This window comes from Drosophila hydei, unplaced genomic scaffold, assembly GCF_003285905.1.
Source record: "Drosophila hydei strain 15085-1641.00,03,60 unplaced genomic scaffold, DhydRS2 tig00000001-arrow-pilon, whole genome shotgun sequence".
Classification (NCBI taxonomy): domain Eukaryota; kingdom Metazoa; phylum Arthropoda; class Insecta; order Diptera; family Drosophilidae; genus Drosophila; species Drosophila hydei.
Genome location: NW_022045643.1, coordinates 4175650 through 4199881, shown reverse-complemented (window position 1 = coordinate 4199881; position 24232 = coordinate 4175650). Strand labels below are relative to the sequence as shown.

At 38.2% G+C, this 24232-nt stretch overlaps 1 protein-coding gene across 2 annotated transcripts in view; it reads left to right on the top strand.

The window, feature by feature from the left end:
* Positions 1-4386: 4386 nt before the first annotated feature.
* Positions 4387-24232, top strand: part of LOC111598788 (trichohyalin) — a 45895-nt gene continuing 26049 nt past the window's right edge. For both annotated transcript variants that reach the window (XM_030225937.1, XM_030225938.1), the window contains exon 1: positions 4387-4457. The gene's annotated coding sequence lies outside the window, so the exon portion shown is untranslated. The remainder of the gene's footprint in view (positions 4458-24232) is intronic.

Below are 24232 nucleotides of genomic sequence, written 5' to 3'. Positions count from 1 at the left end.
CACTGTGGCCAAGCTAGTCGCTCAACAAGTTGCCTTCAATTAGCGCCAATCGGCGAACAACAACGAAAACCAATTAAGTGACGTTTTAGACGCGTCTGCTCCAAGCTTCAAGCTTCAAGCTCTATGTGTGTGTTCCGAGTGAAACTCTTATCAAATATAATTTTAATTAAAAAAATGAATTATAAAATATGCGGCGCAAATGCTAAACGCCGCTAAATATTATGTGCTTTTCTTTTCTGGCACACAGTTTCAGTTTTTAGCTGTTCGCTGTGTTAATCATCTGTTGGCTTAAATTTTCATTGCTCGTTTGCATAGCCATAAAATTCAATTACTCACTGGGCAGATTTTCTGGCCGAGACGCTGAATCACTGGGAACACGAAATACATGCAATTCGTGACCTTCAGCTGGGGAAAACAAAGTAGGCGCACACATGTTGCTGCCGTTCCCGCAAACTTAGTAAAATCATATTTTATATGCCGATTTATGACTGCCACGCATTTTGGCCAATTCGGCATGCACACACAGAAATGGAGCACGCTGTAGATCGCATCAGCTGCCTGGACATGTCTGTGCCTCTGTGGGTGTGTGGCTAGCAGTTGGTGGGCGTGTGTGGCATATAATGTCTGTTGTGTAGCAACAAGTGCAAGTTTGCGTATCGCATTAAACTTGCTGCGAGCATGCAAACTAGAATACATGTTTATTTATAATGTTCAGGCATTCCGTTTATGTTAGTTTCTCATATATTTCTTGAATTTTCTTTGGGTGGATCAGAGTTTCATATGTGTAATGTATGTAGTGGCTGCTCGCCTGCTCTTGCTATGTGCGAAAAATGTAAAACGTTTCGCACATCTGGCCAGTCCCGATGGGATATTATAGCACATACTTTAGTTGGAATTCATCATCAGATCACAGAGATCCTTAAATTTATAGTTCAATGCATACTTTTTGGCTTGCTTTTCATGTCTTTGATTGATAACAGTTGAGCATTTAAATGACATATGACATACATCAGTATTGACAGCTGACCTTTTGACTGGAAAAACGTGTGCGTAGGCCCCACAGAATCATTTGATTGTAATAAATTAGGCAGTCAGACACGAGAGTTGCGCAAGTTCAAGAGCAGAGAGAATGCCAGAGCAAAATTCTGTAATATATTTCTAGAAATTAATTGGCCTGCCCTTTCGTCCCAAATGAATCAATGCCATCAGCGTGAACCAACTGCTTGGCCTTGCCGAAAAGTGAAAAACTAAAAAACTATCAAATTGTAATTTGTATCGCTCGTTCATCTCTGCTGGTTGAACAAATGTTGAATATATTAGAACATCTTGTAATGCTTGTATTTGTTATTTTTAAAGTTGGCGCCATTTGTTCAATGCCAGCGCATGCTGCCAGCCCACGCCCCAGATGCTGTTCTATCTGGCTGTCGAGCTCCCCCGCAGCTGGGCAATTGCTGCTGGTTGCTTGCTGCTGGCTTGACCACTTGTCGTCATCTGGCCACCGGTTTTAGGTTTTGATTACGATGACGTCGACGTGGACCGTTTTACTGTTGTCACATTTATTTATAGCACTGCCATTCATGCGGACACCCTGTATAACTGATTCATAAATTCATCTATTTCATTTTGCATTCGTTATTTGCTCGATTAAACAGCTCTTTACTTCCAACTACTTGGCTGTGCGAGGCCTCAATTGGCCACACTTTATTAATAATAATATTCTGTTTACATTTCGTACAACAATTCATATACATACGCGTATATATATATATATCTGTTTACTTAATGTTAGACATTTTTTCGAGCAGGCCTTTGCCATTGGCAACATTTATGCGTGCAACATTGTTGCCAATTGTAATTGTTGCACAATGTAAACAAATTTTCAAATTGCTTACTTTTTTGGCTCATAAATGCAACAGATTATATATATATATATATTATTGTCAGAGAGCTTCAATGTCCAGTCTTTCCACTTATCCACTTGTCCACGCAGCAGCCACTTCAATGTCTCTGTCAATAAAGCTAAATGGGTCAGGCTCGAGTAAGCAATCAAAATTGTTTTCGTTTTATATTTCATTGATATGCTTGGTTTAAGAAACAAAATATATATGTACTAATCTATATATATGTGACATTCATATATATACATATTCTAATGTAGTTAGTTGATCTTGGCTCTTTTTGTGTCTCTTCTGCTTACATTTGCATACATTTCTAACATTTCAAAGTTTCTAGCAAATTTCTTATTTATCTTGGCTATTTAACGTTTTGCCTGTTCCCTAGTCTTGACACACTTGTCTTGTTGTTCTTTGAGCTCAGTTTGCGCTATGCTTCAGTCCCAGAAACAAGTTCTTAACTATGAAGCACTTTAGCAACAAGTTGCAAAAGTTGCTAAAGCTTTTGTTTACATTGTTGCGCGCGATTAGTTAGGCTGAGCTTGAAGAAAGTTAGGCAATAACGAAAACAAAAATATAAATAAATGGGAGAAAAAAGGAAACAAATTAAATATAAATCAGTATATTTTTAGCCTGTTAAGAAATAAACAATATAACTGAACAATTCTTAGGTAAGAACAAGCTTTTTATATCAGCTCAACTCTCTGTAAACATAAATACTACAGATATTCATTAGCATTTTATAAGAGTGCTGGCAATATTTATTGGGCCACGGCAGTATATGTTGCTGGCGAAAGTAACTGTGGCTAATTTATAAACTATTTGTTGTTTTAAGCATATATTAGAGCAAGCAGCGCACGACAGCGTTGCCTATGGAAACACATAAATTAGACTCCGCTGATCTCATGCAAAAATCTGCCACAAATGGTTCGAGCACTATAAATTTTAATGTGTTTATAAATAAGCAGCAGACGCAGCTAAAAAATAAACTCTATAAATTATAAATCGCATACAGTTCCAATTAAAATTCCAAAATTAAAATAACACCAAAAAGTTCAACGTCAAAAAGTCGAGGAAAAAGAACAAAAACGTCGCGGAGCCCTGCAACTTTGTTTGAAAGCGCGCGCCAAAAAATCACCAAACACAAAAAAAACCAAATAAAGACAGCTGCAACATGTTGATAAGCAACGAAGCCGGCAAATTCGAATAGAGCGAGCGTAAGCGCCAGTGAGAGCGAGTGAGAACGAGAGAGCACAGCACAGCATCAGCAGCAATACTGCCAACGTCAACATTGGAGCCGGCTGAGTTATGCCCTTGCCGAAGGTCTTAAGAAATTCTAGCGAAACATGTAACACAAGAGAATAACAAAAATATGTGAATGAGTGTGTGTGTGTGTGAGTGTGCTCTTTGAGTGCGTAGAGTAAACATATATATTTGTTTAGCACTGTATTTATACACTAAATACAATTGCTTGTTTCTTTTGCAAAGAATTGAATTTGAAGAGTACTTAAATATAGTTTAAATATTAAATGATGTATGCATACTATATATGTATATATGTATATATATATTATGTTAAATATTTATGAACACCAATATAAGTGTATTATTTTAATATAATAAACATATATTAGATTAATACACTCTTACACAAACTACTATCAACAGCATGATTATATATCAAATCATATATACACATTTAAAAATAAATGTAAAACATAATGTATGAAGTTAGACTAATGTTAAATAGTTTTTTTTTTTTTTTTTCATTTTTCTTTCTCATAATATTTTAATATTTATATTAATTTCAAATTGTTTTCAAAATATTTAGCTTAACACTAAATTGTATTGTCCAACGTTTAGTGCTCAGTCGCACTGCTATTTTCATGACCACAGCATGATTGTATATATAGATTGTCTCCACAGAGTAGTTAGTGTATTGCCGCATCGACTTGCCGCTGGCGTCTGCCATTTCGGGTTGGCTTTGCGTTTGCGTTTACGTTTGCTAGGCGAACAGTCGCAATTTTACAGTCGCTGTGGCCGAACGTGCGCGCGGCCAACGAGCCAACCAAAACAGAATCGAATCGAACTTCAAAAGAGCCGTTAAAAACGACAAAAATTCTACTAACCAAAAGGGCATGGGAAGTGCATTCATTTCACATTCATTTCATTAATTGGCAACACGCCTCCTTTTAGTCGGACGCCGCTGCCTATAAGAGAAAAAAAAATAAACGACTTGGTGTCTTCTTGTGCGGCTAATTCAGTAGTTCGCGCCTAGCCAACGCCAATTGGCCAGATCTGTGCATTTGGCCAACATTAATATCGAGTTTCAATATTTGCCCGCGAGTACGACAATTTAGAATTTAGAATTGTGTTTTTGGCTCCATTACGGCCAATTGTCAGTTGCCAATTGCCGGTAAAATAGAAATTGAAATCGAGAAATTGTTTTGTGTTTTGTGCCAAGAAATTGGAAGAGCAAAAGTAAAAGAAACAACTTTTTTCTCTGTTGACTGTTTTCAAATATTTGCTGTTGGTGTCAAGACCCCTGAGCTGGAATTACGAAAGGTTAGTATCCCACAATTTCTATCCAAAACCTATTTCCCAATAACTAATTTTACTAAAAACACAAAATACTAAAGTACATCAAAATGTTACACACAAAAGTAAAATGTATTAAACTGTCATGCAATCAAAATGATTTATTAACAGAAGTATAAACAGCTGAGGCATCAAATCAAATTGTTATATCATTGCAAATTAGCATCCAGCTGACAAAAGAGTCAGACATTGCAAAAATGAACTTTTTTCAACTATAATTAAAACTATATTTATGCAAGATATTATAAATTTATGGATATTTTCGTAATCTGAATAGTTTTGCCAGTGCTGAGTTTAACCTATCAGCGAATAATTCCTGGAAACTGTCACATAAAACCGTAAGCAAACTGTAGCAGAGTAAAGGCGAAATTTTCAGAAATTCGAGTTAATAAGATTTTTGCTTTGGTAATGCTACCTGATTTCAATCGAATGAAATGTTATTAATTGGCTTCGTAGTTATAAACAATGCAGTTTATAAGGCATAACCGGCATAGTTTCAAATTGTTCTACGAATTTCATTTACATTTCCAAGACTGCAGCAAAGTTTTAATTGATAAAAAATACAAAAATATCTTTTCAAAAGAAAAGAAAACTAGGAAATCTTGGGAAGCTAAACGAATGATAAGAATCATTAGAAAATTATAAAAAATTATAAATTAATTAAAATGATTAAATAATTTAAATAAAATATTAATGAAAATTAAGAAAAAATAATCAATATAAAAAAATTGTATTAGATATAAAAAAGTAAAAACAATTAAAAAAACAAAGCAAAGCAAAAATATATAAAGAATCTAACATGGAGACAGCCAATTTGCTTTGACAGTCTTTATTTATTAATTTTTTAAAGCTATACTTAAGACTTTGTGTGTAATTATTATTTGGGCTCTAATTCACATGGTAACAAGTAACAAGTTTCGAAAATTTCACCAACTTCTGTCTGTGTCGTTTTCTTGGACCAGAAGCAACTAGCAAACACACTCTAATTATAAGTGCGAAATGGGCTGTCCCTTTTGTTTGGAGCGAGCAGCAGAGCTGAACCACTCCCCACTTCACACTCCCCATAGGCCACACTTAACTACACGATGTCTCCCCCATCCAGTTGTTTGATCGCCTTGAAGTGGAGTTAATAAAACAGTAGATTTATGTACTAGATTAGCCACGTCAACAAAGGACCCGGACAGTAGTAGCTGGCTCAACACTAAATTTTCCAGTACATGGTGGTCTATATACATATATATATATATATATAGGTTAAAATCCGTTTATTAATGAGCTGTCAGCTATGGACAAAGATGACACAACAAAATTGCATTGAATTGAAGTTTCAATGTGGATTTCACGCTCTTTATGCCCAAATCCTTGGCTCATCAATTAACGTCGCCGGCTACAATGAGCCGTTGTCCTTGCCACAATTTTGTCAATCAAAAGCACATTTAGCGCTGCTGCTGGCTGCGTAGCTGCGTCATATGCATTCCATATTCATAAGTCGACAGAGTGTGTCCAAAGCTTACGCGGCTTCCAGGTAGCAAAAAAAAAAAGGAAAACAAAAAAAAAACAAAATCGATTTAAGTGTCGCCGCTGGAAGGCAGCTCCCCAAAACTCGAAATGACCTTCAGCAGTGGCAACTCCTCCTGCTGCCTCCCCGCCCAGCAATGTGAGCAAAGATAGGGACGGTCGCTTGGACGGTCGGTCGGTCGTTCCGTCCGTAGCCAAATGGCGAACACGTCGTTGCTTTCGGTGGTTCATAAATAAAAAAGTAGACGACGGCACATTTCTTACCAGGCTACGCGCGTTCAGGTGCTCGCCCGCAACGCGCATATATTTAGATATTTAGCAGCACACTAAAAATACATTCGAGTGTGTTTTCTTTTTTTCATACATACATATATATATGTATTTATTTTTTTTTTGGTTATTGCTTTGGCAGTTGTCGGCAAACAGGAAAATAAAGCCCTGCACAAATGTTGGAGGCATGCGAATGCTGAAAAACATTCGCCGGCTAAAATTTTGGCTCAACTTGGGACAATCAAAAGAATGCCAGATGCACAAAAAAAGAGAGCAAAAAGAAGTTGCAAAAGAGCGAATTCAAAATACACTTGCAAAGAAAGCGAAACAACTCAAGAGATATAGATAATATAAAAAGATTTTTAGTTTGATTGGTGTTGGCCTTATCTTTGGGTAAGACTCTATTTTTAACTGCAGTTAGTCTAACATAAATATCTTGACAACAAGCTGCTTATCTGCCCCACGTTTCAGGTATTTGCTCAACTTTTTGATATAAACCACAAAGTGTAGAGTATCAAAAAATGAAAGCAAACAAGCAATACGAGCTAGGCATAAACCAAACCAAAATAAAAGCAGGCAAAAAAGTGGAAGAAGACAATATGATAAACTTGTGTGCAAATGGAAATACGAAGGGGGAGAGGCAGGGGCAGGAGCAGGGGCTGGGGCAGCGGCAGGAGCAGGGGCAGGGACAGTGGAGGGACAACACACTAACAACAATTTGCAAAGAGCATAAAAGTAAAAATGAAATAAGAAATGGCATAAAAAATGCAACAGCTTCGTGGAGCAACAGGAAATGGCGAGCAGCGTTATGCGAAGCGAAGCCCAGGAATTCGCGCACACACACATACATGAAAAAGAAGAAGAAGAAAAGAAGTACTTGGAAGCTGGCTCGGATTTGGCTGCGCTGGCAGCTTCATTTGGCTGGGGCACTTTAGTTGCCAGTTGGCACATTTAAAATGTGGGCCAGCCCGTAATGTGTGCCGTGTCCAGTTTGGCTTCGCTCCTTGTTTTGTGTTTTTTGGCACTTGGCACGCTTTAAATGCTTTTGGGCCAAGGTTAACACGAAGCACACATAATGATGGCCCAAGAAGCAGAGCCAGTAAATAGAACAAACTGCCGAAATACAAATTTTAGCCCAAAAAAAAGCTAGCAGGGCACAAAAAACATAGGCTCAAAGGCGGCAGCGGCCGAACAAGTGGAACGCAGAGATAAAAGCGTAAATAGAACCGAGGCACGAAATTTTCGTTTCATTTTAGATACTAAACTGCAGAGGGAGGCACTAGAGGGAGCGACTGTGCACGGCTGTAGCCAGGTCAACTTACAAACAGTTAGAGAAATTGCAAAAAAAAAAAAACGCACACACAAATAGCCCAGTCGGAATCGTGTGACAAGATCATGAGATTTTCAATTACAAATTCAGTGCAGATCAATATTTTGGTTTTGAATTATGCATGATATAAGCCTCATTTACATAAATTTATATTATGATTTCTTTATCTGATAAAAACACTACTGAGCTGATTACATAAAGTTTGACTGGGCAGCGAGCGTGCTTAGTGACCGCAGTTTAAACAAACTGTTGGCTAACTTACTTGGGCACACGCCTGTATCCTGGCCCTGCCCATTTGAGGTTGTCACCAGCTTGCGCCGACTCGCTCGCACGCGCCGGCATTAGCCGTGCCGTCTCGCTCTTAGCCAACTTTGCGTGTGTGTAATGAATTTAAAGTTTGCCTCACATACATTTTTCATACGCTTGCAAATTGTTATGGGTTTTTTTTTATGGTGCCCACGCAACCACCTTGAATGATGCCTCCGATTCCTAACCCAGCCACACACCCCTCCACCCCGATTAAGTACTTTCTGTGGCACATTTTCTATTAAGTGGGCCGCGCGTTTGTCAACGTTGCGTGGGCGTTGACTAATTCTGTATATGTGTGTGCGCGCGTGTGTTTGTGTGTGTGTGTGTGTGCGTGAGTCCTTGTTGTCCTTGACAGTGCCGCACGAGACACGTTTATTAATTTGCAATTGCTGCTAATAGCATGACATTTACCTCATCTCCACACGGCGTCCGGCACCTGGGCCACCTGCTTTTTCATCTTTTTACTTTAATTGCGCAAATGCTTAGATACAGATAAGTAAGCTACGATTAGATAAGCAGCCACAACAGCAGCAGCAGCAGCCCAGATGTGGCCAACATCGAAACATATGTGGCTATGAGCTAATCGCTTAGGCATCTTGGAATTTTTTGCATTTTATGCTTCCACTTGAATTGCGCCAGTTAAATTCTTTGATTTCTTTAGCTAGGGTCAATAAACAAAATTGTATAAATAGATAAACTATTTCGCTCTGCTGGCCAACAGTGGCAAAAAAATTAATTTGCATAAACAAAGCAAGAATTCTTCAATACAATTCAATTCCATTTAATCAAATAAGAAAGATTTTCAAATTAAAGACAAAACTAGCTGAAATGAATATGAAAATAGACAAAAAAATTTAAAAAAAAAAAAAACTGGAAATTTCCAATACTTTTAAATGTTTTCCCAATTGATACCATTCCACATACTATTCCAAATTCTATGTATAGCTAGCTAGAGGAACATATTTGAAAATATCGGAGCATATTTCATGCGCTGCTCATAATTAACACTTCTGCAATTTTAGTTTGATTTTCTTATATTTATTTTGTGAGAATTGTGCAAATTATAGCAATAAATCAGTTTAAATAATGCCATAAAAATTAATTTGAAACAAAGTGTGCGCCATTTACAGCGCGAAGCCGGCAGAATGAGGCGAGCATCGATGTGCAGCTGGCGCTTGATGCATTGCAAATTGTTGACATTAAGGCTGACATTAATATTTATATATAGATGGCGATCGGGCGATATGTTTATGTTGCGATTGCGTTTGATTGAGCGACGCCAGGCGAGACGGCGACATCGAGACAACAACATCAACAAATATAGTAACGAAAGTGATGCGATGCGCTTTATAAATAGCCGAGAATCTAATCGATACGCCTGGCATTTGATGCCATTTGATTAGCTTGAAGGGCCTGAGCCACACATCTACAGCATTTCCTGAATACTTGACCGGCCTGTGTGGCATGTCCTTGAACTCTTGTGCCGCTGGCAGGGGCCCACGCGCCAAATAAATCTAACTAAGGCACAGGCAGCGGCTGCCACGGGCAATGAAAAGGCCGCAGTCACTCCTCGACTCGACCAAGTGTTTACACAACATACACTCTATATACAAAAAAAAGTTTGATTGGCTTTTTCTAGAGGCCGGGGCAGCGTGCCAGTGTGTACATAATTAATATGTAATTAAGAATAGTTTTTAGTTTTCATTGCACAGCATTTGAAAGTCGATCAACTTTTCCCTACTCTGCTGCAACTCGCTAGGCACATTGCGCATACGCCATGTGGACGGCCTGTAAACTTGAACTTGCCCGCTGCGTTTGAGATTCTTTTGTGTGTTCGAGCAGAGCTGCTCAGCAAGTCTGTTAATTGAGCTCTGAAGGACTCTAGCTGCAACTGCAATTGAGAACAGCCAAAGCCACCAAAGCCAAAAACAACACCAAAATATTCAATGGACCGCAGGCGATTTGCGTATAGAACTTTTCTAATTAACGCGGCGACTCTTTCATTAGAAACCAAAAAAAAGCGCTTTGCGGTTCTTTTATAGTTTATTTTGCCCTGAATTCTATGCCAGACTCGGACCATATTGAAGTTCTTTGTCGAGCCGTGCCCTTTTTGGGCCTTATTATACACTTTTTTATCTTTTGCTATTTGGTTCGCTTTGATATTGTTGTTGTTTTTAGCTGATGTCTGTCGCATTCTGCAAGTTCATTAAACTGAAGTGTCATTCGGGGAACTCGGTTCTCATTTCGTTAAATTTCTGCTCAAAGTTCAAGCTCAAAAGGTATGTGTTGTAATAATAAATCAGTAAGCCGTGCATGATATGCGGGTTTTTTCGCTTTTCAAATTGTTGAAGCAAGCAAATTGGGCATTACACTGAGAAAAATAATTAGTTTGATGTAATACTGAAAGCCTGAATCCAGCTTACTAATTGGCTTCTACCTAGGGATCATTTATATAATCGAAATTTGCCAAAGTTTTCTTAATACTCACTAAATTATCAGTTAATTAATTAATTTAGCTTCCATGCTCTGTTGCCAAGAGTTAATTGAGTATTACACTTGAACAGTTGCAAAATCTTTCTGGGTCATTGTTGCTCAGTTGTGAGTATTGTGGTCTAATTGCTCTTGTTGTTGTTGCAGTTGATGTTCCATTAGATAAGAGAAAAGAGCTTCGACTGATAAGATAAGAGCTCTGATAACAAGCGAAAAAATGTTTGTTTCAGAAGTAGCTCAGACAGAAAATGAAGTCAACTTGTTGACCAAGTTAGTCAATTGAAAAAATACGGCAGCTGTAACTGAAGCCGCATCAGCAACAACATCATTATTATCATCGTCATCATTTTGCATATTTATAGCATTTTTTGAAAGTCCAGCCCTGTCGGGCCATAGAATTTATAATGCGACTTACAGCGTCTGCCCCCTCTAGGCCCTGCCTAGCGGCGCTTCCCTCGTTTCTCTTTTGGGTAATGTAGTATTACATCATTAATTCAATGAACCAAACTCATCAAGTGGCCCCACGCTGACAGTCGCAGAACAGTGAAACTCAGCGCTCTGTCTTTGATTAATTTCTGTTGAACTTTTTTGTGGATGCTTTTATGGCCACTTCCAGGGATTAATTAACAAAAAAATACTTTGACGCCTCGTAAGCCATAAAAAGCGTTTTGCATATTTTCTTACCAACTTGCCCTAAAAAATATGTATAAAAACTATAGCACATTTCAGATTTGGACAAGCAAATAAAAAGAATACGCTAACAGACATTCGACGTCGGGGCGAGTTGTTTATAAATTGGCTAGCTACAGAAACCTGTCAAGCGACACTTCTCAAGAAGACCATAGAGCAAAGAGACAGAGAGAGAGAGAGAGGGAGATAGCGAGAGTATGATGACTATATTAAGCCATTTGTAACATCTGAATTTGCCAAAGAAAAAATAAGTAAAGAAAATATATAAACATTTTTTATGAGCCAGGCAAACCCTAATTCAATTAGATCTGCGCCAAAAACTAGTTGAGAATTCCAATTCCGAACCTTATGATTGGCTATACCAAAGCAGTTTTCTAATTTATTGCGCATTTATTTTTTTTTAATGATTTTCATGTATATTAAATAAAATACAAAGACAAGATTGTCGCAGATATTTGATTGCCTTTCGCGCCTAAACAAGTTGTTTCTTCATTATTTGACTAGCTTAAATTTCTGATCGTTTCTTATTTAGTTTTAATTATGGTTATGTATACAGGTTTCGACTTGTTCAGCTCTAAATTTCATTTATTGTATTTGGCTTTTTATTTGGCTTCAATTTTCATGCGTGATCGCTTATCACGTTGCCCAGACAGTTCATCGACGCAATTTCGCTTTGCTGTCTGGTTCTTGGACCCAAAAACTTGTCGCTTGCCTTAGTTATGTTTGTTGTTTGTTATTTTTCGGTTTTGGCTTTGGTTTTGGTGGACCTGATCTTGAATTTCGCATGCCAGGCGCATAAAGTTTAAGGTGTTTTTGTATGGTTTTTATTTTGTGGTTGTTGTTGGTTTAACTGTTGATGCCGTAAGACTGTTTACGAGTTTTGCATTTATAGCCTTTTCTTTCACGAATTGAATATTTCATTTAAGTTTGGGGTACAACTTAATTTTATTTTGAGCATGTCATTCTTTATTTCTCTCTCTGGCTCTGCAGCGCACCCAAAGCATGATTTTTATGGCTCAAAAGAATTTGCAGTGCCAAATTGATTTTGTGAAAAGTTTCATTTGAGTTATCTGTGTGTGTGCTCGCAATTATAATGCCGTCATATCACGGCAGCTTAGCTGCAGTCGTAAAACATATTTTATGGCCTAAGTTCGAAATTTGAACAATTTATTTTGGGTTTTTTTCGAGGGTGTGCCGCTGTGCGAATAATAATTTTAATTATGCGCTTAAATGTGTGAATTTGTCGGAAACGACAAGCCTCTTTGAATATTGAATAGATTCTAAAATAATATAGCAAAGTTGCAAACCACAGCCGAGACACGAGCCTCAGCAGCAAAGCATTGAGTGCAGAGCGAATATTCAATTAAAAACTCACACTCAATAAACTCAAAAAGTTTACTTACAAAATCGATAAATTTAATAGAAAAATATTTCCGCTTTAAGCTAAAAATATGAGAATAAATTGTGCCAGCTTAGAGAGCTACAAGGACATGTTGCTTTGCCGAGCAGGAGACGGTTTTGGTGTTGCCATACGAAATTAATGTGCATTTAATATGCTTGAAATTTGCATTGGAAAATACCACAAAATACGCACAACAAACATTTCCGCCACATATTGGCGCCGTTCTTCATGCCATAAATCTTTTGGCCAGCATTAGGGAAATTGTTTTGATGCTCGTTAACTGAGCAATAAGAGTTTATTGGCTTACAGTTGTCCGTTTGACTGTGCAAGGGACTTGAAGTTTGCAATATGTATTCTCTGGTCTCGTCTGAAAGTGTATTAATATTTAATGGATACTGCATATTGGAACATGCTCAATCGTTCAAAAGAGACTTTTCAACTGTTCACTTGCGCTTAACCTACATTTGATATGTTTAGTGCATTGGCAATTTAGCAAAGTATTGTACAGTCGGCTACAACCTATTGCCAAGCTCTTACCTATTGTGGCTTGTTCTTGGTTTGCTTTAAGGCTCCTCCCTTACTCTTCATCCCTCTCTCTACCTTCCACTCAACGTCTCTCTTTCTCTCTGTGCACATTTCACTTCCGCTGCTTACCGCAACAGACAATGGCAAAGCTGCGTGCCATGCCTCCCTCGAAACCAATATCGAATTGAAAATTCCATTGTGAAATATTTTTGTGCGGTTTTACAATTAACATTTGGTCATTTTGACAGCAAATTTTTACCTAATTTGCTGTCAAATTTATTGGAATCGATTATTGAATTAACGTTTCCAAAATGTGTTCTGTGATGTGCTAAATTTGCAAGCTAATTGAGTTGAAATACATTTGCAAATTAGTTCAGAGCAGAGTAGAAATTCAGCGTAAAGCCAAATCAAATGCTTCTTTCAGCAGCTAAATTTGCATTTTAATGCAATTTTTCTTCCATGAAATACGCCCACGCAGTGAAATTACGGAGAAATGCGCGGCGAGAGGGAAAGTCACAAAGGCTGCAGGATATGCAACGAACAAGAAGCTAAAATAATAAATAAAAGAACTGAAATATGTGCGGAGCGAAATTCACTTTCTTTCATTGTGTACCCTGTAAGGACAGTGCAGAGCAGGTATATTGGTTGGTCGATTGAGACTTACATACATTTTGAATAGGATTTTTAAGTGTAGTTCAAGACACTAAGCACATATAGTTTTCCGTTTACATTTTTTAGTACAGGGTATCTGAGTACCTATCTCATTTTCGCTTTTCTTTAAAGTGCATCTTCTGCTTTTGCAGCCTTTAGTTCTTAGTTTTCTTTTTGGTACCTTTGTTGCGCGTTTATTTTTGCTAGTTTCACTTATTTTCTTTGTGCAGCTGCGACAGTAATCTAGCCTTTGTCTGGGCGCTGCCACTGCACTCCGCCCCATCCAGCTTCCTTTAACGTACTCCCAACTATGGGGTAATCCGCGACATTTTGCGACTTGTCACAGATTTGCGCATTGTTTTGTGCTGGCAAAGTCATTTGTTGTCTGTTGCTGTGGGAACTTGGAGTGGATACATATAGAACGGAACGAAATAGAAACTTAAGAGTGGCAGCGCTTAATTTGAATTTGTTTGGCAAAGTGACAGCCAACAAAATAGCAAAACAAAACAAAACAAAATAAAGCGAAAGAAAAGTACAAAAAATTAATGCACATTTATTCAAGTATTCAAGTTGAAGACATTGAACTCAAGAAACTTTGGCTGAGCACAAAACCTAATTGAAACAAAACGCAGCCAATTATTCAGCTGTCAATGGACTAAGCTAAATATAACTCTCTTCTGAGTAAGAATGTTGCTAATTAGCAGCATATGACTGGGCGTTTCATAATATAGCTGAATAACTGATCTAATCAATTCAAGATGTCTCACTCGCTCCTTCTGCTTTTTTCTTTATAGGTGAGCCTACACGAAGAGACACATCTATGTCTTGGGTAACTAGCCGTAATGCAACTCAATTTATTTGTGCGCATAAAAAACAATTCCCGCTAACCTACAGACAAATGGCACAAATTTTCCGTAGAACTACAACAACATTTACAACTAACACAAGCAGCCAGAAGCAACAAGAAAAATAGCCAACATTTTTGTCGGGCTCGCAGAAAATGATGAAAAAAATATATATACATATGTATGTAGAAGAAAATTCCAACATTTGATACAAACACAAAATGTGTGCAATGCCTGGGCTGGCAAAATATTTGCTTGTTGATTTTTGAGCCAGCGCTTTGGCACAACTGTGCGTATGTGTAATGCATAGCATATATAACGCATACGCCGCGTGCAGCACGCGCAATTAAGCAAGACCAAAATACTAGCGTGGAGCTTCAATAAAATAAAAGCCAAAAACAAAAACATGTAGATGTAAACCGAAAAAACGCTGCCAAAAAGCCAAAACTAAAAAAAAAATAGATGAAAAAATCCGAATTTAATTTGCCAGCCTCGGCGACGGCGTGTGCATAATAAATTAATTTTAGAGTGTGCTCGATAATTAATAAACAACGGGAGACTGCGAAGGGGAAGGGGCGAAAGTAAGCGGAGCACTGGCCAAATCAAACACTTGACCATAATCAGTCAATCAGCCGGCAAACGGGAACGCCGTTGGCGTATCGCTAATGAAGTTGTTGCGTTTGTTTGTCGTGTGGCGGCGACCCACGCATATTAATAAACTAAATGCTGCATTGCTGCTGCCATTGCTGTTGCTGTTACTGTTGTTGCAGTCGAAATGAAGCATTGGTCAAAGCCAATTAGGCGCATCGATTCGGTGCGCATGTTTAGCTCCAGACACAAGCCACATGTCGCACGGATAATTTGAGGCTGTGTATAGCAAAAACATACACACACACATTCATATGTATGTGTATGTGTGCATTAAACAAGCTGTGAAAACAATTTATGCAGCTGAAATGCCACGTTTTGAAATTATGCAGGCACTTGGCAAATAAATAGCCAGTTTAGCGACTTGTTTATGAGATAATATGAAAAATAGATCCAGCTAAGACTTATGTTATTCGATTTATCTAAACAGTTGAAGCATTAGGAGAACATTTATCTATAATTCTCAACACTCTCTGGCATTTGCTCAAGTACTTGATCATCTTTTATTTTAGTCAATTTGCTGCTGATAGCCTGCGCTATGTTAAGTATTTATAGTCTTAAAAGATGATCTAGACAATTGCTAATGGATGGCACAGATATCATCATGCATACGCATAACATATTCATATACAATCAAATTCTGTCTGCGTGTGTGTGTGGGGGGCTGACCCAGTTAGCGTAAGTGCTGTTGCTGGTCAGTGTGTGTGTTGGGGTCAACAATACACGAACTGAGCGAGCCGCCGCCAACGCACTCAGAAACGCAACAGCGACAACAAAGCACTACAGAAAGAAAATATGTTTGAATAAATACTTTTGTATGGGAAAAATGGTTATAAAAGCCAAACAGGTTGTTGGCTGGCAGGTGCTTAGAGCCCACTTGCCAGGGCTAAGCACGTGCAACAGGATGTGCGCCGGGCGCAAAGGCACAAAGCAAAACAAAACAAAACAAACGAGCACAAGGATACGCTTGTTATGGCAGCGGAAGCGGAAAAGACAATTCCTAATACAGCTGCAGCACTTTGTAATTAAAGCGTTTAATGCGGCTTTTGTTGCTGCCACATTGTTGCCGTTGCGCCAGCAGCAGCTTTGCGCCACCTGACGCCACCTTGCGCCACCTGCTGTACTTAATTGGGTCAGGTGAAATGCATTTGAGCGCTTATTCAAATTGCTGCAAGATCTTGCCTACAGCCTTTGCCTTTAGCCACTTAATTGACTTTCAGTGCGGCTACGTCCAAGGCTTGCCGAGGCTTGTTGTTGCAGCTGCAACTGCAGCACACGGTAAACAACTCAATTTGCTTGTAAAAAAAAGGGCAAAAGGGCAGCTCTGCAGCACTTTTCGCACTGCATAATTTGTGGGTCAACCAGTTGGGCCAGCTATACACAAATTCTTAACTATAAATTGCATTCAAACTTTGGGGATTAAGTCGCAGAGTAGCCTAAGAAACTTGAGTTCTCCATGAACAGCTTAAGTCAAATCAAGTACAAATTCGAACTTAGTTTACATTCCTTAATTACTTAAGCGCTGTCAAACTTCAATTAATAGTTAGCCTGTACATAATCAATGCAGAGCATAGCCCTTGTTTGCTGCTCTGTAGGGCATACACATAACTCAATAAGCAGCGAATACAGACAACAATTCCTCATTTCAAATTTCATGCTCACTTGCCTGGCTGCCTGCCCAACCTATCAGACTACTTCCTCTCTCTATCTCTGTCGCTTCCTCCCAAACGGCTCCTGGCCATTAGAGCCAAAATGTCTGCCCAACATGGCAGAGCGGCAAAAAAAAAAAGTAAAATAAAAAACCAAAACAAAACGAAGCGTGCAAAATGCTCAACGCTGTCGACGTTTCTACAATTTGATTAAGTTCAATTTGGGCAACTTTCTGTGCTTTGTTGCCACGCCCACCGGCTAGAGCGGAGGTCGCTTTATTTTCACTCAACTTTTGCAGTTAGCTTGAGCAGCAACAACAATGAACATAAATAAAAGAACAGAACAGAAATGTTGGCTTAACTTTGTTGGCGTGGTGGAAATTGTGATTCCATTAGGAAAACGTCTGCGACTCGAATGCCATTTAAGTTTTGGTGACATTTATTTAGTCTCGCATGTGTGTGCGTGCGTGTGGGTGTGTGGCTGTTTGGGGGTATGCGTAAATGGCCAAATGGCATGACTGAGACGTGTCAAAGACACTGCAGCAGCAAGAGCAGCACCAGCATTAGAAATCGAAGCTGATTTGCATTGACAATATAATTATAATAAGTAGAATACAAATTGTAATGGAAATGGAAATTGAAAATTGGAAATTCTATCAAACGTGCCACTGACGAGGGTGGTTCTACGTGTTTGCAACTCCGTTTCTTTTAGTCATATTTAAATTTAATCAAAATAAAAAGTCTACATACGTAAATTTCACCTGCTGAGAGCTATGAAGTCCTAAAGGATAAGTAATGCCCCAAAACTGGTTGAGAATTATAAACCAAAACATAATGATAGTTACAAGATGTCAATACTTTTCGAGCAAGCCTCAATCCACTTGCCGTATATAAATTATGGCATATTTTTGAACAAGCTACACCCACGCCCACACCCCACACCCAGTCACACACACCCACGACTGAGTATGCATATGAATTTAGTATTTTGTATGGAATTGAAGTACATAGATATTTGACCAGGCCTATTAAATCAATTAAATGCCATGAATATTTCAATTTCGCATTGCACATCGAATATGCCTGAGTGCAATAACGACAAATGGAACTCAAGCTTCGGTGGGAGTTCGACTCGCATGCAGCTGGGCCACAGGCCACAGACAACAATTGCAGCTCACTCAAACTAATCAGTTGTTTCAATATTTGCCCAGGGCTGGGCGTGGTCAGTCAATGGACGCTATGCCTGCTTGGCCAGGAAACGGAAACGGACGACCAGCGGACGGAAGCGCAGCGTGCAACCAGTTATGAACTGATTTGTATCCCATATAGCACGATGGCTAAGCTCAGGGCTCAGCTTAAGCTCATTGATTTTCTCACACTCATTGCTAAAAGTCTACGCCCCCCACACGAACTCAAGTGCGACACTTCTTAAGCAATTTTAATAGCTTCTCGTTGTTGCTTATTGCCTTGGCAGCGGCTACTGTGAGACTTTTCTGCATTGTCGAAAATCATAAAATATTTAACTGCCAGGGCTTCCAGTTGAGTAAGCTTTGCTTTAATCTTAAGTAATCTCACTACTATATCATTAACATCATCATCTTATCATCATCATCTCATCACGAATATATATATATTCTGCATAGCCCCACAGATACTTCCTTCTGGCTGTTACATAATTTCACATTTAGCCATTATACCCTGTTTACACATTTTTAAAGAGAGCTGCACAGGAAGCGAATTCATTAAGAGCCAAATTCATTTGGCTGTAAGGAAAAGCAACTTATTGAATTTTCATGAGACCAAAGCGAAACGAAAAAAAACTTTTAGCAAGGAAAAACAGCTAAAACTTCAGACTGCATCGAGACAGTTGACAAATGGAAAAGAGCAAGCATTTTCCTTGACTTTATCCGGACGTTCCGTTAGTTTATATAAAGTTTCTGATTAAGGATGATTTATTATTAATTAGCGCGAGTCGCTGAAAGATAAATGTAATTAAATTTTGTACATATTTTTCACGCTTTCAACACCTGCCAATAGTTGCCTTAAAAGCTTATTTTCTGCGTTTCTTGACCTTTTTGGCAGTGCATTGTTTTTGCGCTTTGCGCTTTTCCTTTTTCCTGTATTCCTTTTTCCCTTTTCCTATAGAGTATAAATAAAATATATCGCTTGTTGGTGTTGGTGTTGTTGTTGTTTTTTGCTGAGGACGCGGCTGTGCAAATGAGCAATAATAAAGCCAGTAAAAAGTTTGGCTGTTAATGCGCAGGCATTAAAATAAAAAGCATGACGTCCAAGTGCCCCCACACACACACACCAACACACACTCACACACAGAGAGGCGAAAGAGAACCCAAAAGGCGAAGCTGCGAAATGTAAAAAATGAATTCATAAATTGGAACAGCGCAAAATGTTGTTGGGTGTTAGCCACTTCTGGTTAAGCGAACGCCCAGCCTTTTGGGCCATGGTCCAGTAGCTTTTTTAGTCCGGCCATAAAGCATAATCAAGTTGCACTGACGAGGACGAGTACGAGGACGAGCACGAGCGAAGGCACCCCTGTGCTTCCTGAATGTTTATTTCAAAGATTGTCCGAAAATGGCTGCATTTAAAGGCATCCGGCTTTCAAGTTGAATAGTGAACGAGGCTCTGGCCTCGTGTGTGGCTCCCTCGACTAGTCATTTACATAAACATGCCTGCTAAGGGTAGGAGAGGCACGTCATGTCGCCGTCGCTATTTGTGTATAGACTATAGTGCGTATACAAATTGCGGGCGTGCATAAATATCAAATACTTACGAGCTCGGCCATAAAAATCAATTCAAATTGGCCAACAATGGTGCGTTGCTGTGGCTGCTGCGCGAATGCCGCCTAACAGCCCAGACTCTGATGCTGACTCTGACGTAGTCGCAGCTACTTTTTGTTTATGTGCATTTCCTGCCTAACTACGGAAGTTCACATCGCAGTCAGTCAGACTAACCGACAAGCCGGCAGAGAGACAGACAGACAGACAGGCAGATAGAGAGATGGAGATTTGTTTTAGGTCGGGAGCCTCATTAACTCAGCTGCCTCCGCGCCGCAGAGTTATTTATTTTATTGCTACCAAGTGCGCCCCATTTACACACGCACACATACATATTTTGTATTTGACTAAGACTTTAATGCTTCAAGTTAGCAATGTTTGCCCGTGTTAGCAGCTTCTTTATATGCTCGTTCATACATTAAAAGGAGTATATCGTCTTCAAGCAATGCTCATGCATGGGAGACACTGAAAGCATACTTTCAGTTAGCCACAGCAGCTAAGATTATAAAATTGATCTATATAGATGTATTAGAAATCGTTAAAAGCTATCTATCAATTATACTTTTTGAAGCAATTTTGATATATCTATAAGTAAACACAAGTGAAAATCCAGCTATGCAAATATAAGCGAGCATGAAGCAGTCGCTACTAGCCGCCTGCATCATTCGACTTGTTTTATTTATTTCTTACTTGCTGCGCTGGGAGCTCATCAAAGGTGTTTTCACATCATGCGGGCCTCATTAAGTACTCCAGTTAAATTTACTTTTTATTTAAATGCCTAGCACCGATAACTGGCCTAACTAAATGTATTATATAGCTACAATATGTATATATATATATATGTATATACATATATTAGGTAGCCTTTGACGTCTGCTTTGCTGAACACAAGTTTTTCTTGTCGTAAAAAACTGTCATTAAAACAGTTGGAATTTATATATTCATTAAAATCGTTTGTGGCCGATGATATCAACATTGTTTATAAAACTATAATTAAAAGAGCAGAGAAATATCAAAAGCTCAAAATATACAATGTTGATGTTGACAATAAAAAACAAGCAAATGTAGCATTTAAATTGTTTTTATTCGAAATGCTGTGAAACTAGAAAAATAGAAAAATCGGAAAATCGAAAAAAATCGCTGTCAGTTATTCATATATTGTGAATTGAAATTGACCGAATGCAGTTTCGTCACTTTCTATTTTGAACTTGTAATGGATGTGCTAACAAATGGCCAAATACTTTGCGTAATCAGTTTTCCAAGATTTTTCACTTTTGGCAAGCGAACAAGGAAAATGAAAGCAAGTGTAGCTGCCTGTCTACCATCTAAAATATCATCAGTATAGATAAGCCAGAGGCATTTCCACCATAATTCAGTCGGTTAATTGGTTCACACTCACAAAGTCTTTTAACTTGGCTCTTCACATTTCACATGGGCAAAGAAACAGTTTTAGCCTTTTCTATTTATTTTCCGATGAAACAAGAAGCGTGCCAATTTTCTTGGCAATTCTCTTAAGTTTTATTTTTAACACAAAAATTAGTCATCGACTGGCGCACACGAAAAAAGCGAAAAACGATTTGAGGTTTTCAGAATTTGTTCAATTTCACTTTCAATTTCAATTTCAATCGCTTTAACAAATTCGAAAATAAGAGAAAAGGGAAACCACTTGTTGCGACAGAATTTGCTTTCATCTAATTACTTATTAATTGTCAGCTATGAAGGCGAAAAATATTTGGGTAAGAATTTCGAAAAGGTGATGCTGTCACAATATTTACTCATATATATGTCAGATGTGTATATATATATATATATATATATATATATATATATATATATATATATATATATATATATACATAGTTTCGTTTGCTTCTTTCAAGTCCCTGAACTAATTTATTGTGTGTCTTAGAAGATTGTTTTTGATTTATTGAGTACAAGCTACAAGGCACTTTAATTAGCGGCATATGAAATGTAGGTTAAGCGTTTAAGCATTAAATTTCCTTTTGCTTTTGTTTTTTTTTTTTATCTTTGCCGTCACGTAATTTATTAAATTTTTTATGCCGTCTGTTGACACTCGAAAATAGGCTCATTTAACGATTGACGGATGAGCTGTTGAAATTTGCGTGCTTTTAAGACTTTAATATGATGCCATATAGCAAATTATACAATGCACGTTTTTTTTAATGCTCGTTAAGCAATTGACTGAATTTCTTGTCACCTGCTGAGAGAAATGTGTGGGAAAATGCATTAAGAATATGTGACAGACATCCGAGAAGTTGTCAAAAAAGAGACGTCAAGTGCATGTGACACAGTCAAGCAGCTCAACCACAAATTGGCTACGAGTGTGGTCGAATCAATTGTAGCGCTATTAAACATAGTCTTTAACAATGTTGATACATAAGATATTTTATAGCAGAGCATTGGTATAACAGTTTAATAGTATAATAGTATAACAGTGTAATAATATATCAGTGTAACAGCATAAAAATAAAACAGCATATCAGTATAAAGGGTAAGAGTATAATAGTATACCAGTATAACAGTATAACAGTATAACAGTATAACAGTATAACAGTATAACAGTATAGCAGTATAACAGTATATAACTACATAGCTATATTCATTCAATATACCCAAAATTTACTGATATTGATATGCCTCATATTGGCAACTGTAGCGCAATGAAGCTTTGATATATAGCCGTAAGATCTACTCGTATAGCCAGACGATTCTGATGCGTGAGCACTTTACTTAATATCAGATGTATATATATGCATCAGCCAGACACATAAAAGACATGCAGCAATTTGAATGCATTTTATAAAAATAATTTAAGTTTATTATATGCAATTACAAAAATAAATTTATAATAAAAAATAAGATACACAATTATTTGAAATTTATTGCATTCCATTTGTTTCTACACAACGTAAAAGCAATTAAATTCATAACAGATATTTTAAAATAGTAATGTTAATGTGGCATTTTGGCATTTTGATAGTGCAGCACAAAAGCAATTAACGCTAACATTCCTGGTCAGCTATCAAAATAGGGAAAATTATGTATAAATAACAGATTGCCCCAATACAAAAATATATGTACATAGAAACAAAAATTAAGCTGCAAGCAAAAGACATGAAACACAACACGTAAAACCATTTCAAGTTCAAACTTATTACAAAATGCGATAAAAGAAAAATATAGAAATAAAAATAGAAATTCAAAAGGTCAAATGGGAGGGAGGAAGCTGACAAAGCTGCGAGCGTGGTAGATGACATCGTACATAGATACATAGATGTGTGTGCGCGCGTGTGTGTGTGTGCCTTGGGAACAACTTAAATTGAATTCAAATTTGAGAACGTGCTGACGCTGGTGTGGCAAGCCGTTGAGAGAATAAATGTCCTGGCCAATGAAAGGGGCAAGGAAGGACCGATGCAAGAGCGGCAAAGCTCTGGCTGCTGCATTGGGGATAGGCTACAGAGAGAGAGAGAGAGAGTGGGAGAGAGAGGGAGAGTGAGAGAGAAAGAGAGAGACTGACACACACACGCACTATGTGTATATATGGTGCTGTGGTTTATAAAAGAAAAGTACAACTTAACTTGATGCCACAATGTAATTGCAACAAGGGAACACGCTGACAGACAGTCAACTAAACAGAAAAAAGTGAACTCCAAGTGAAAGAGTCTTATACACAGGCTAGCCAATAGACAGCCCACTCATTCAGTCAATAAGCTGCAGCACTCGACGTTTTAATGATGATGCCACTGATGATAATAATGATGATGATATAATTCGAATAGGCTGGGCTGGGCACAGGTCATCGGGAATGGATCTTAAAACAAAACAAGGACAGCGCAACGAAGATTAAATGCCCTTAAAGACCGATTTAGTTATAAATTATTTACTTTCAAGCAACTTTACCTATGGTAACAACACAAGTACGACCCTAACGTGGGCTCGAATCGTTAAGTAAATCACATTCAATTTATGATTTGAAGACCTGGTTACAGACTTCTTGCCAAAATTGTGCTTCCCTCTGCAAGTGTAAACAAAATTCTGTGCAAAAGACCAAGCAAAATGATATATATAAAAGAAATCTGTCTACAAACTCATAAATATACAGATATATATAAATTGGGAAAAATGCATTTGGAAATGTTTTTCTTCTTTTTAGTTTTATTGGCTGCTCATGACCTGCGGCAATAAAAATTTATGACTGACTGCGCCAGTGCCAGTGCCGGTGCCGGTGTCGGTGTTGGTGCCTGTACTTGGGCCTGGGCTGGGCACACTTGTGATTTATACGCAAGGCGGCAACATGTTGCTACTCAATGTTGCTGCAACATCTAAGCGAGATGCTAGCAACTGCCGCTGACAGACTCGCGTTTGAGCTCAACAAGAAGCAGCGCCTGGCCATATGGAAAACTATATAAATATATATGTGTGTGTGTACACTTTCAAAGAGATTGCCAAAAGCTGATTAGCTAAAAAGCGGCGCACGACTCGGCGAAAAAGAGCATTTGAAATTGATTAGAGGAGCGCAGTCTCGCATTATGACAGCGACTGGCAGATAAGTGCAGCGATAGCGTCACAGCCCATTAGAGCAACCTACATACATAGATCTCC